This window comes from Rhamphochromis longiceps, linkage group LG7 (assembly GCF_057381845.1).
Source record: "Rhamphochromis longiceps isolate RC_006_pf linkage group LG7, R_longiceps_female_GT1.1, whole genome shotgun sequence".
NCBI lineage: Eukaryota > Metazoa > Chordata > Actinopteri > Cichliformes > Cichlidae > Rhamphochromis > Rhamphochromis longiceps.
The window spans coordinates 43,566,267-43,577,854 of record NC_140563.1 but is presented as its reverse complement, the minus strand read 5'-3'; the positions used below and the strand labels follow the sequence as shown (position 1 = coordinate 43,577,854).

Genomic DNA, 11,588 nt, shown 5'->3' with positions numbered 1-11,588 from the left:
CACTTGAAGATTCCCCCATCTCTTCTGAACAAAACGGTGTAAGAATGACCGTTTTAGCCCCTACGGTTAGGAAATTACGGTCATTTGTTTGAGGGGAGTCGTCACTATGAGAAATAGACTGCAAAAATCCTGTGTCTCTCTGTGCTGCTGCGTGTGTAAACAGATGCACCTGTTTTGGTGGGGAAAAGTGCACAGCCTCTCTGATTGGTGGATTCAAATTCACCAGCTCCCAGGCTGACCTAGAAACTTACTTCTCTCTCCCTGTGTGTGTGTGTGTGTGTGTGTGTGTGTGTGTGTGTGTGTGTGTGTGTGTGTGTGTGTGTGACAGAGAGAGAGAGAGAGAGAGAGAGAGAGAAAGGCTTTTAATGGGATGATCTCATTCTAAGATTTAAATTCAATATATTTAGACTGGTTGACTGAATTGGATCTTGTGTGTGTGTCTCTCTGTGCATGTGTGTTTCCTCATGTGTACATATTTGTGATTGTGTGGCTGTAATAAATTTTTTTGCAGATTTTTGTCATTTAACAAGTATATTTGAGGGACCCTCAGCATGTTCAGCATTTTTTCAGCTGTCCATTTTGCTTTTCCAATTTTTCTGTTTAACTTATTACTATTGTGCTAAATCATACTATTTCTGCTATTTTATAAGATTTGTGCTTAATATACTATTTCTGCTTTTCATAGTATTTGTGCTTAATATAGTATTTCTGCTAAATTTAGTATTTCTGATTAATTATAGTTTTTCTACTAAATCATAGTACAGTATTTCTGCTTTTTATGGGATTTGTGCTAAAACAAAGTATTTCTACTAAATGTAGTATTTGTGCTTAATCATACCATTTCTGCTTTTTATAGGATTTGTGCTTAATATAGTATTTCTGCTAAATTATAGTATTTCTGCCAAATTATAATATTTGTGCTAAAACATAGTCTCAATTTAAAATTACAATATTCATAGTTCATCACAGTGTCTCTGGTAAATCACAATATTTCTGCTCTGTTGTACTATTTTTCTAAATCATAGTGTTTCTGTAATGTTTAAGTATTTTTGGCTAAATATATTCTTTCTGTTATCTTATACTATTTCTCCTAAATTCTTGTATTTTTGAGAAGTTATCATGTTTCTGGTAAGTTACAATATTTCTGCTAAATTCTGCTATGCTATTGTATTTCTGCCAAGTATTATGTTTCCTCTAAGATATTGCAGTTCTGCTAAGTTATTCCATTTTAGCAAACTTCTTTTGCTTCTGCAAAGTTTTTACAATTTCTGCAACTTTTCAGCTTTTTCAGCTACTTTTTGCATACAGCTTCAGCTTTAAGCATCCACACTGCATTTTCGCAGGAAATGCAAATTTTTCTAGTTCTTTATTATTATTATTCTTAGGACTTCCGTACACTTTTCGCCGTTTAACTACTTCCACAATTTTTGTGCTATTTTCACCGTTCAAACTTTAAACTATTCAGCTATTTTTGCTAATTCCTGCTATATCTTTTGGTATTTTTAACTATTATACTTTTTAAAATATTCCACTTTTTTCCTTTAATTTGTCCCATTGAAATGAATGGGAAACTTCAGCAATTCTGCTAAAATTTGCTTGTTTTTGAAACTTAACTACTTCCTCATATTTTCACCTAGAACAACCATTCAAACTTTAAAATGTTCTCAAATTATTGGGCTATTCAGGTATAAATCAGCTTTTTCAAATCTTTTACCGTTTTACTTTTATGCCTCTTAAAGTTTTGAGTTGCAAAATTATGATTTTTCACAAAATACATGCGTTGTTATGGTTGCTATGCTCTTGGCTTCCAGTGTGTCACTGAAGGTTTTGTAATTTTCACTTCATGTCCGAACAACTTCTTGCTACTTGCTCAATTTTCACTCAACTTCCACAAATTATACATCAAAACGTAGGTATTTTTGCTGGCTTTCAGAAAATGTCACCATCATTGTTGTGGGATTTATAGAATTTTGGCAAATCTCCTCAGACCAACACAAGGTCTCAAAACTCTCCATATAAAGTCAATGGAGAGCTTGTTCAAAATCATCGCTGGATTTCTGTAATGAGAGGCATATTCGAATCGTCATATCTCCTTAACGAAGCGACTTTAAGACATGAGGCTTGTCCCCGAATATCTTCAGACACCCCTGACGCTCACAATTCAAGAATTTCTTTCTCACGTATTACCGTTCTGAAATGAGTTGGACTTGTTTGAGGGTAGGAAATTTGTCCTTCGCTCAGATTTCTTCAGATTTCAAACCCTGGAAATGAACCACTTTTTTCTCTCGTCATAACTTTTTTTTGGATTTCCACAGAGACCTGAAAATTTCCATGACTGTTCACCAAAGCCTGCTGTCTCTTACGGTGAAAGAATGATATCGATACTCCAAATAGATTTCGAGTTACAAAGCGTTGTTTGAGGGCAAGTCAAGGCAGTTTTTGCTTGGCTCTACTCAGTTATGGTGCATTAGAAGTCAAATATCTTTAATAATTCATATTTTAATGATAAATTGTTAACACTGGAAGATTCCCCCATCTCTTCTGAACAAAACGGTGTAAGAATGACCGTTCTAGCCCCTACGGTTAGGAAATTATGGTCATTTGTTTGAGGGGAGTCGTCACTATGAGAAATAGACTGCAATAATCCTGTGCCTCTCCTTGCTGCGTGTGTAAAAAGATGCACCCGTTTTGGCGGGAAAACGTAAACAGCCACTCTGATTGGTGGATTTAAATTCAGCAGCTCTCTCCCTCTGTGTGTGTGTGTGTGTGTGTGTGTGTGTGTGTGTGTGTGTGTGTGTGTGTGTGTGTGTTTAGTGGGAGAGAGAGGACCGTGCCCTTATTTGGCAGCATGTCATTGTAGGATTTAAATTGAATATAGTTAGACTGGTTGACTGGATTAGAGCCTGTGTTTGTGTGTCCCTCTGTGCATTTGTGTTTCAATATGCCTCCATATTTGTAATTTTGTAAGTTATTACTATTCTGCTAAATCATACTATTTTTGCTTTTCATAGGATTTGTGCCTAATATAGTATTTCTGCTTTTTATAGGATTTGTGCTTAATATAGTATTTCTGCTTTTTATAGGATTTGTGCTTAATATAGTATTTCTGCTTTTTATAGGATTTGTGCCTAATATAGTATTTCTGCTTTTTATAGGATTTGTGCTTAATATAGTATTTCTGCTAAATTATAGTATTTCTGCTTTTTATAGTATTTCTGCTAAATATAGTATTTCTGCTTTTTATAGGATTTGTGCCTAATATAGTATTTCTGCTTTTTATAGGATTTGTGCTTAATATAGTATTTCTGCTAAATTATAGTATTTCTGCTTTTTATAGTATTTGTGCTAAAACATAGTATTTCTACTAAATGTAGTATTTATGCTTAATCATAGTATTTCTATATATTTCTGCCAGGTCCCCAGGCAGCCAATCCTCTGTGAGGACTGAGACATTCAAATTTTCAAATCAGGGCCTGCACGGTTTCCCAGCCAATCATATATGTGGTCTGAGGAATACAAATTTGCATATTGGGGCCTTCATGGCTTCTAAGCCAGCCAATCATATCTGAGGGCTGAGGAATTCAAATCCACAAATCAGGGCCTGCACAGCTTCCCAGCCAGCCAATCATGTATGTGGGCTCCAGGCATTCAAATTTGCATATTGGGGAATTCATGGCTTCTAAGTGAACAAGTCATCCATGTCATATATCTCTAAAAATTCATATTTTAATGATAAATTGTCAACACTTGAAGATTCCCCCATCTCTTCTGAACAAAACGGTGTAAGAATGACCCTTCTAGCCCCTACGGTTAGGAAATTATGGTCATTTGTTTGAGGGGAGTCGTCACTATGAGAAATAGACTGCAATAATCCTGTGCCTCTCTGTGCTGCGTGTGTAAACAGAAGCACCTGTTTTGGCGGGAAAAAGTGCACAGGCTCTCTGATTGGTGGATTCAAATTCAGCAGCTCCCAGGCTGAACTAGAAACTTACTTCTCTCTCCCTGTGTGTGTGTGTGTGTGTGTGTGTGTGTGTGTGTGTGTGTGTGTGTGTGTGTGTGTGTGTGTGTGTGTGTGTTTAGTGGGAGAGAGAGGACCCTGCCCTTATTTGGCAGCATGTCATTGTAGGATTTAAATTGAATATAGTTAGACTGGTTGACTGAATTGGATCTTGTGTGTGTGTCTCTCTGTGCATGTGTGTTTCCTCATGTGTACATATTTGTAATTGTGTGGCTGTCATAAATTTTTTTGCAGATTTTTGTCATTTAACAAGTATATTTGAGGGACCCTCAGCATGTTCAGCATTTTTTCAGCTGTCCATTTTGCTTTTCCAATTTTTCTGTTTAACTTATTACTATTGTGCTAAATCATACTATTTCTGCTATTTTATAAGATTTGTGCTTAATATACTATTTCTGCTTTTATAGGATTTGTGCTTAATATAGTATTTCTGCTAAATGTAGTATTTATGCTTAATCATATTATTTCTGCTTTTCATAGGATTTGTGCTTAATATAGTATTTCTGCTAAATTTAGTATTTCTGATTAATTATAGTTTTTCTACTAAATCATAATACAGTATTTCTGCTTTTTATGGGATTTGTGCTAAAACAAAGTATTTCTACTAAATGTAGTATTTATGCTTAATCATACCATTTCTGCTTTTTATAGGATTTGTGCTTAATATAGTATTTCTGCTAAATTATAGTATTTCTGCCAAATTATAATATTTGTGCTAAAACATAGTCTTAATTTAAAATTACAATATTCATAGTTCATCACAGTGTCTCTGGTAAATCACAATATTTCTGCTCTGTTGTACTATTTTTCTAAATCATAGTGTTTCTGTAATGTTTAAGTATTTTTGGCTAAATATATTCTTTCTGTTATCTTATACTATTTCTCCTAAATTCTTGTATTTTTGAGAAGTTATCATGTTTCTGGTAAGTTACAATATTTCTGCTAAATTCTGCTATGCTATTGTATCTCTGCCAAGTATTATGTTTCCTCTAAGATATTGCAGTTCTGCTAAGTTATTCCATTTTAGCAAACTTCTTTTGCTTCTGCAAAGTTTTTACAATTTCTGCAACTTTTCAGCTTTTTCAGCTACTTTTTGCATACAGCTTCAGCTTTAAGCATCCACACTGCATTTTCGCAGGAAATGCAAATTTTTCTAGTTTGCATTATTTTTGTATCAGCTCCATGAGTACAGGAGACATCCACAGCAACTGTAGGTCTGCAAACATTTTTAATCTCTATGACTACAACCAAATCCATTTAGACCCACTACTTTCCCACTACTCTCTGGAGGAGGTAATTAACTACACTGCTCATTGTCTGAGTAGTGTGATCACTGTGCGTTACTTCCTTTGTCCCACACACTGACACAAACCCCTGTCCTAATGATGACACGCATACCATCTTTCTTTTAGTGTTTAAGTATTACTACACACCAAAGTCAAAAACCAGCCCAAAGTGATTTCACAGCAGGTACCACTGTGATTCTACTTAAAGAGGAAACTTGCACAGGTAGAAAAAAAGTTTGTTACCCTGGTGAAGATCATGCTATGGCTTCAATTTTTAGTCACAAAAAGAAATTCTTCTGTGGAAATACACCACTGGGCTCAGATGTTCATATTGCTGTCTTAAGCAGGAGGAACTTTCTTTGGAAAGATGGAGTCAAAGAGGGTCAAAGCTTTCTGAAATCTTTCCAAATTACTGTAACTGTAAGATGCTTTTTTAAATGCCTATTTTCAATCCCCTGGCAATATTTCAATAGAATTGAAATCTTAGCATTGGTTAGGCGCCTCAGGTCTTCTCCTTGAGTCCTTTCTTTGTGGATTTACTAGTACATTTAGGAACATTACTCCATATCCAATTTTGGACAAATCATTTTTAAAAGCATGAGAGCATACAGAGTGCCCAAAAGTCAAAGTTTGCAAACATGTAAAAAAAAAAAAAAAAACCTTAATCCACAAAAAAAAAAACCCTAACATGAAATATTTTGTATTCATCAGGAATACCTGCTGCACATATTTCCCGCATGTATTTGCTCTGCTTTTCTTTCTCACATGTTACATCTGTTTCTTTTCCTTCTTCCAATGTGTAGATCATGATGATTTGTGTGCATCTGTTTTCAAGTTAGTGTCCCGCCTTGTGTTCATACTTGCACCCTTCACAAATGTCACCCTCGGAGTGCGTTGGTTCATTTCTGCTTTTTCCAGTCCTGTCCCAGAGTCACAGTCTGCTGCTTGTCTGAGCTTGCCAAAACCAAATCTTTTCCTTTTGATATTCCCACCAGCAGATATGTTTGTCTAGTTTTGAATTGCACATCTACACTAATAGGGCTAATTTATCACTTATGGGTTCGTAGCTATCCCATACAAACAGCCTGTAGAAACAGAAAATGGTAAAGAATGTTATACAAAGACCCTGAAGTCTTTAATGTAGATGACACATTATCATTATTATTGTTGTTATAAGTGTTCATTATTATTATCTGCTTCATTTTTATAAGATGGAGACCCTGCAGCATCTATGTACTTAGATGCTGGAGTGAGTTTCAGGATAGTTTATTCAAATTTAACATCCTCTATCTTCCATTTACTTCCTTTTTTGTGACCCAGATGAAGCCGTCATGAAAGCTGACCTTTCAGCGAACGTGTCACCCCATTTCCCGTTCCTGCAGCTCATACACATGGTGTGGAGGAGCGGGAAATGCTTTCTTTTCATAAATGCATTCTTCACTCATTCACAACATGGGCCGTTAAAGGGGGACACCCTTAAGTGTGCTCAGACTACTCACTAGTTTGTTTCAGCAGATGCTGGCTTTAAAAGAACAAACACTGTCAATTATAGAGGTCATTCCTGTAATTTCCATTGAACCTAAAGAGTGTACAGCCAAGAGTCGATGTCAGGAGTACGAAACACCCAGATTGTGGAGATGAAAAGTTTGTCACTTCCTCCTTCCCTAGAGCGTAGTGTTTGTAGTTGGCATGTTTACAGCAGTGGATTCCAGGGTTTAGTTTCATGACTTAAAAAAAATGCCAAAGAAACTTCTCAAGCATACATAGAAGTTCAGTCTGTGCTCCCAACTAATCACATCTCTGTTCACGTAATGTACACTTCCTACAAGTTTTTAGGGGCTTTTTTTTTAAAAAGTACTAAGCCTTTGGTGCTTATGGAGATCTCTTTAAACTGTCTGTACTCTCATAAAACAATTAACTGATGAATCAGATGATTATTTACAGCTCTGATCAACGGTATGCTGGCTCCCATCATACCTCTCAGTTTCATATTTGCCTACCAGATGGACAGCGCCTATGGAACGCTTATTAATCGTATGAGAGGTAAAGCTACACACTTACAGGCATCATCATCTTAAGGAAACCTGTTTAACATTTAAAAAGAGGGTGCACAGACGGGTAAATAAATCCTTATCAAGCATTATATAGTGATTCTTTGCTTTGGTTTTAGAGGATTATTTTACTTTGAACAGCAGAACACAGACTCACTATATCCAGAAAACACAGGCTCTAATATACAGTTAGGTCCATATATATATTTAAATACGTGAATAGTGTCTGTTTACCAAAACAATTTCCACTTTCCGCTATGATGGGCATCTATATAATGTGTAGACGCCCAGCTTTCATATGAGAAAATCCACATTCAAATCGGATGAAGGTTTTGGAGTTCCGGCCCCTTAACGTGTGCCCCCCGCTTTTTAAAGGGACAAAAAGTAATTGGACATTTGACTGAAAGGCTATTTCATGGGCAGGTGTGGGCACTTCCTTTGTTATGTCATTATCAATTAAGCAGATAGAAGCCCTGGAGTTGATTTGAGGTGTGGCGCTTGCATTAGCAAGATTCAAATGAATACATTTTATTTTATTTGTCCAGTTACTTTTGATGTCCTGAAATGATGGGATTGCATTTTAGTTCTCACATTTTTGTGCAATCTTTTTGTTCAACCCACTGAATTAAGGCTGACAGTCGGCAGTTCAACTGGATCTGAGTTAATTATATTTAAAGTTGTTATATTTAAAATTAATTGTGGTAATGAACAGAACCAAAATGCTAAAAAAGAAAAAGTCTCTGTCCAAATGGACCTTACTGTTTACCAAATAATGCATCTAAATGTTTAACAAATATTGTGTTTAGTTATTCATTAATGACATTTTTAAAAAAGATTGCAGTCACTAATTATACCCATTAAATGTGTTTTTCATGATGTCTTTAGGGGAAGCTGAGAATATCATGGAGACTGAAAATGACCGTCTACAGTTACCTCAAGGGACTCCAACCTTTGAGAGCATAGAGAAGGCCCGCCGTGCTAAAAGCAGCCTCAGCGCCTTCTTGGAGAAATAATGTAATTAGTTATTGTCTAACAGCGTGGTTCCAGAGAGGAGCTGCAGCCACTGTACATTTCGTTTTCAACAAACCACAAAGACGGGGAAGTGGCTCACAAAGAAACCTCAGGTTTAGCTGTCCAAAACATACCCACTCCCTAAACGATACACAACTATACTTTATGTAGCATTAAGGTAAAAGCGGCCTCAGCTCCTTCTTGGAGAAATAATGTAATAATTTATAGAACAAACGTCCTCTATCATGGAAAATTTTAAGGCTCTGCTATTTCTCTCTGTCAGGTTGACCTTTATTGAACGAAAGGCTCCTTATTCTGTCTCATTTCAGTCTTTCAGATACACCAATCGGGCATTACATTATGACTACCTAACTAACACTGTGTTGGTCGCCCTTTTGCTGCCAAAGCGGCCCTGACCCATCACATGATATCTGGCACCAAGATGCCAGGTGTGGCCTCCGTGTTGAATAGTCTGAATCAGTGTTACTCACTTTGCTAGTGGTCATAATGTTATGCCTGATTGGTGTATGCCACATGTTGATCCATGAGTTAAGTTTTATTACAGTGTTATAAGAGCATTGTGTGACCACAGCAGATAACTTGTCTCTAAATATTGCACAATTGCAGTTATATCATCAGTGTTTTCTTTAGGTTGTTATTTTCCAGGGTTTGCTTTGATTATGTATGATGGACTTGAAGGGAAATTGATAGTAATATTAATCAGTTTATGTTATCTCTCTGGGGGGTTTTGTTGTATTTAGATGAACAAGAATACCAGCTGCTATAAGCCTGGTTCATGAATGTAATGATGATGATTGAACAAAGTGGTAAGACAATGATTGTTGACTTTGGTCAAAGCTGCAATTAGACCAGTGCAGAGCAGAAATTCTCTTAAACACTCTTCATAACAGCTCATTTTATCTGGCTCTTATGTGTAATACGTCGCCTTTAAAAAGCTCCTGAAACACTGATGACTGTTGCAGGTCACTTGCCTCTCTGTTTAGATGATAGACTGTATGCAAAAGATGGACGTAGCATCCAAACCCTCCACTTTTTCTCCTTTACATTCAGCTCCTGCTGTCCTGGAACAGCAAAGGCTTGCCCTTTCTTTCTCATTTCAGTGGCTACAATCCATCCTTTGTATTCAGTCTGTGGTTCTTTTCTATCCAGGTCATAGACGTGTTACTTTCTAAGAAGCTTTGTTTTGATGAAATGCCCTCTGCCAGGCTGGTAACTTTTGCAGTTGCCGATAACCAACAGCTGAAGTGATCAAAATGTAATGGTGCATTATTGGTAAAGATTCTCAGACATTTGTATTGACAGATAAAATGTATTATTTTCAACACTAAAATTTTAATTGTAGGTGTGAGGGAGCTTCAATACAAAGCTGTTGGACCTCCAACTTTTTTAAGCCATCACAGTAGATTCCAAGGTGCTGATATCTATACTTTGTGTTTGACATCTGGAAAAAATTTTAAATTAATAAAAAAAGAAAATTGAAAAGATTTCAGTGTCTGAATTGATCTTTGTGACAAGGACACCCCCTGAATGCAAAGCTGTAGAGCAGGGATGTCAGTGTTTCTGTTAATGTAATGAGATCTTTTAATCTCAAAGAGCAGCAACTTAAGCAGTATGTGGGGTTTGTTTGTTTTTTAACGTGATAATGAAATGCTGCATATTAAATGACATTTCTCAGGATGACTCTTTGGGCTTAAATTGTTAGAAGTTAATGTGTAAAGTTATGTCCTCTTTCATATTTTCCACAGCCATTCAGTGGACTGGAGTGGAGCATATTTCACAGTTTGAGTGTGAGAGGATTCCCCAACAGAGAAACAGTGAAACTAGCAGAGCCAGAGCTCAGCAAAGGCCAGAAATATTAAAGATCCTACTTTGTGCATCCTCAAAACACGCTGGCACTCCATCTTCTTGTGAGCCCTTGAGGGTCGGCCTCTGTTTCCTCCCAAAGTTGTGGGGGCCTGCTGCATCCTCCACATAATATCTGTGTGGCAACACTTGATGTCTACCAAGAAGAAGGAGAGGAGGCGGCACAAGCAGGACAAGCCGAAACAGTTGAAGGCACAGGTGCAGACGGGGAGCTTTCAGGAACCTGTGTCTGAGCCAAACTTGCTGCACAAGTGTCTCCTGAACAGCTACCTGCACGATGTAGTGCTGCAACTGAGACCCGCCGTTTGCCTTTTCTGGTCGGCGAGTGGAGAATCGCACAGGCTGGTCTGCAAAGAGAGCTTTAGGATGCTTCCTCCCACTGTCCACTGCATCGTCCATCCACAGGGTTTGCAGGGCTGGCTCAACCCATGGCTGCCACACCACTAAGATGTTTTCAGAAATATGCAAGCATGCAACAATCATGTTTTACAGTCCTGTGGTCTCAGCCTCAGATGCTTATTAAATCACACAAAGCTCATGTAGAAACAAACAAACGAACAAAATATGTTCTCCTTAATTTCTGTCAACCACACGTTTCCAGCTATCATGGTTGCTAGGCAACCTGGGCAGCGCGACGGAGGCTAGACCGTCCCATTTCACAAGCCTCGCACTTCCGGCCTTAGCGGTCTTTGAGTACACGGCCCTTGAGGACCATTGAGGCTGCGTACTTTAAGGCTGCAGACCCTGAATTGGGATACAGCCATAAAAACCATGAAAAAAATATTGCCGTAATATGAAGCGATAGACTTTTTCATATCGTCATCCATATGTGTCGTTATATCGAACAGCCCTATTTTGAACTCTCCTCGTCCTTTGAGTGCGCAGTCGCCTTTGTTATATAGCAAGGTATTTAAAATGAATAAATAAATATCCCGTTCATTTCAATACGCATGATCTGAGCATGCGCGGAATGACACGGAGCTATTCTTTGATCCTTTGATCTTCTCAAAGGGGAGACTGTGACGTGACGGTCGACCGCACGTCACAGTCTCCCGTGACGGTTGACGTCACTATCTCTGCCACATGAGTCTATAAATAGAGGTGCTTTAACACAGTTTACCTTTAGGACGGCCGCACCTAGAAAATAGTTTTCATTAATCTTGCGCTTGTAGTTAGCAAATATAAATAAATCACGTCTTTCAATCGTACAATACTGCAAGAATTAAGGAAAGCAATAGAGAACTCGTCATCTGTAAACATGTCAAACTCCGTTTGGGGCGCGATTTGCACTGTGGGCACTTATGCTCACAAAATTATGAGAAAAACGTTGGGATTTGA

General features: G+C 37.6%; 1 long non-coding RNA gene across 1 annotated transcript; it reads left to right on the top strand.

Moving 5' to 3' along the window:
- Nucleotides 1-7,245: 7,245 nt before the first annotated feature.
- On the top strand, nucleotides 7,246-9,871 carry LOC146665953 (uncharacterized). The gene is made up of 2 exons (XR_014912703.1): nucleotides 7,246-7,347; nucleotides 8,241-9,871. It is a non-coding gene; the product is annotated as an uncharacterized LOC146665953 (long non-coding RNA).
- The last annotated feature ends 1,717 nt before the right edge of the window (nucleotides 9,872-11,588 follow it).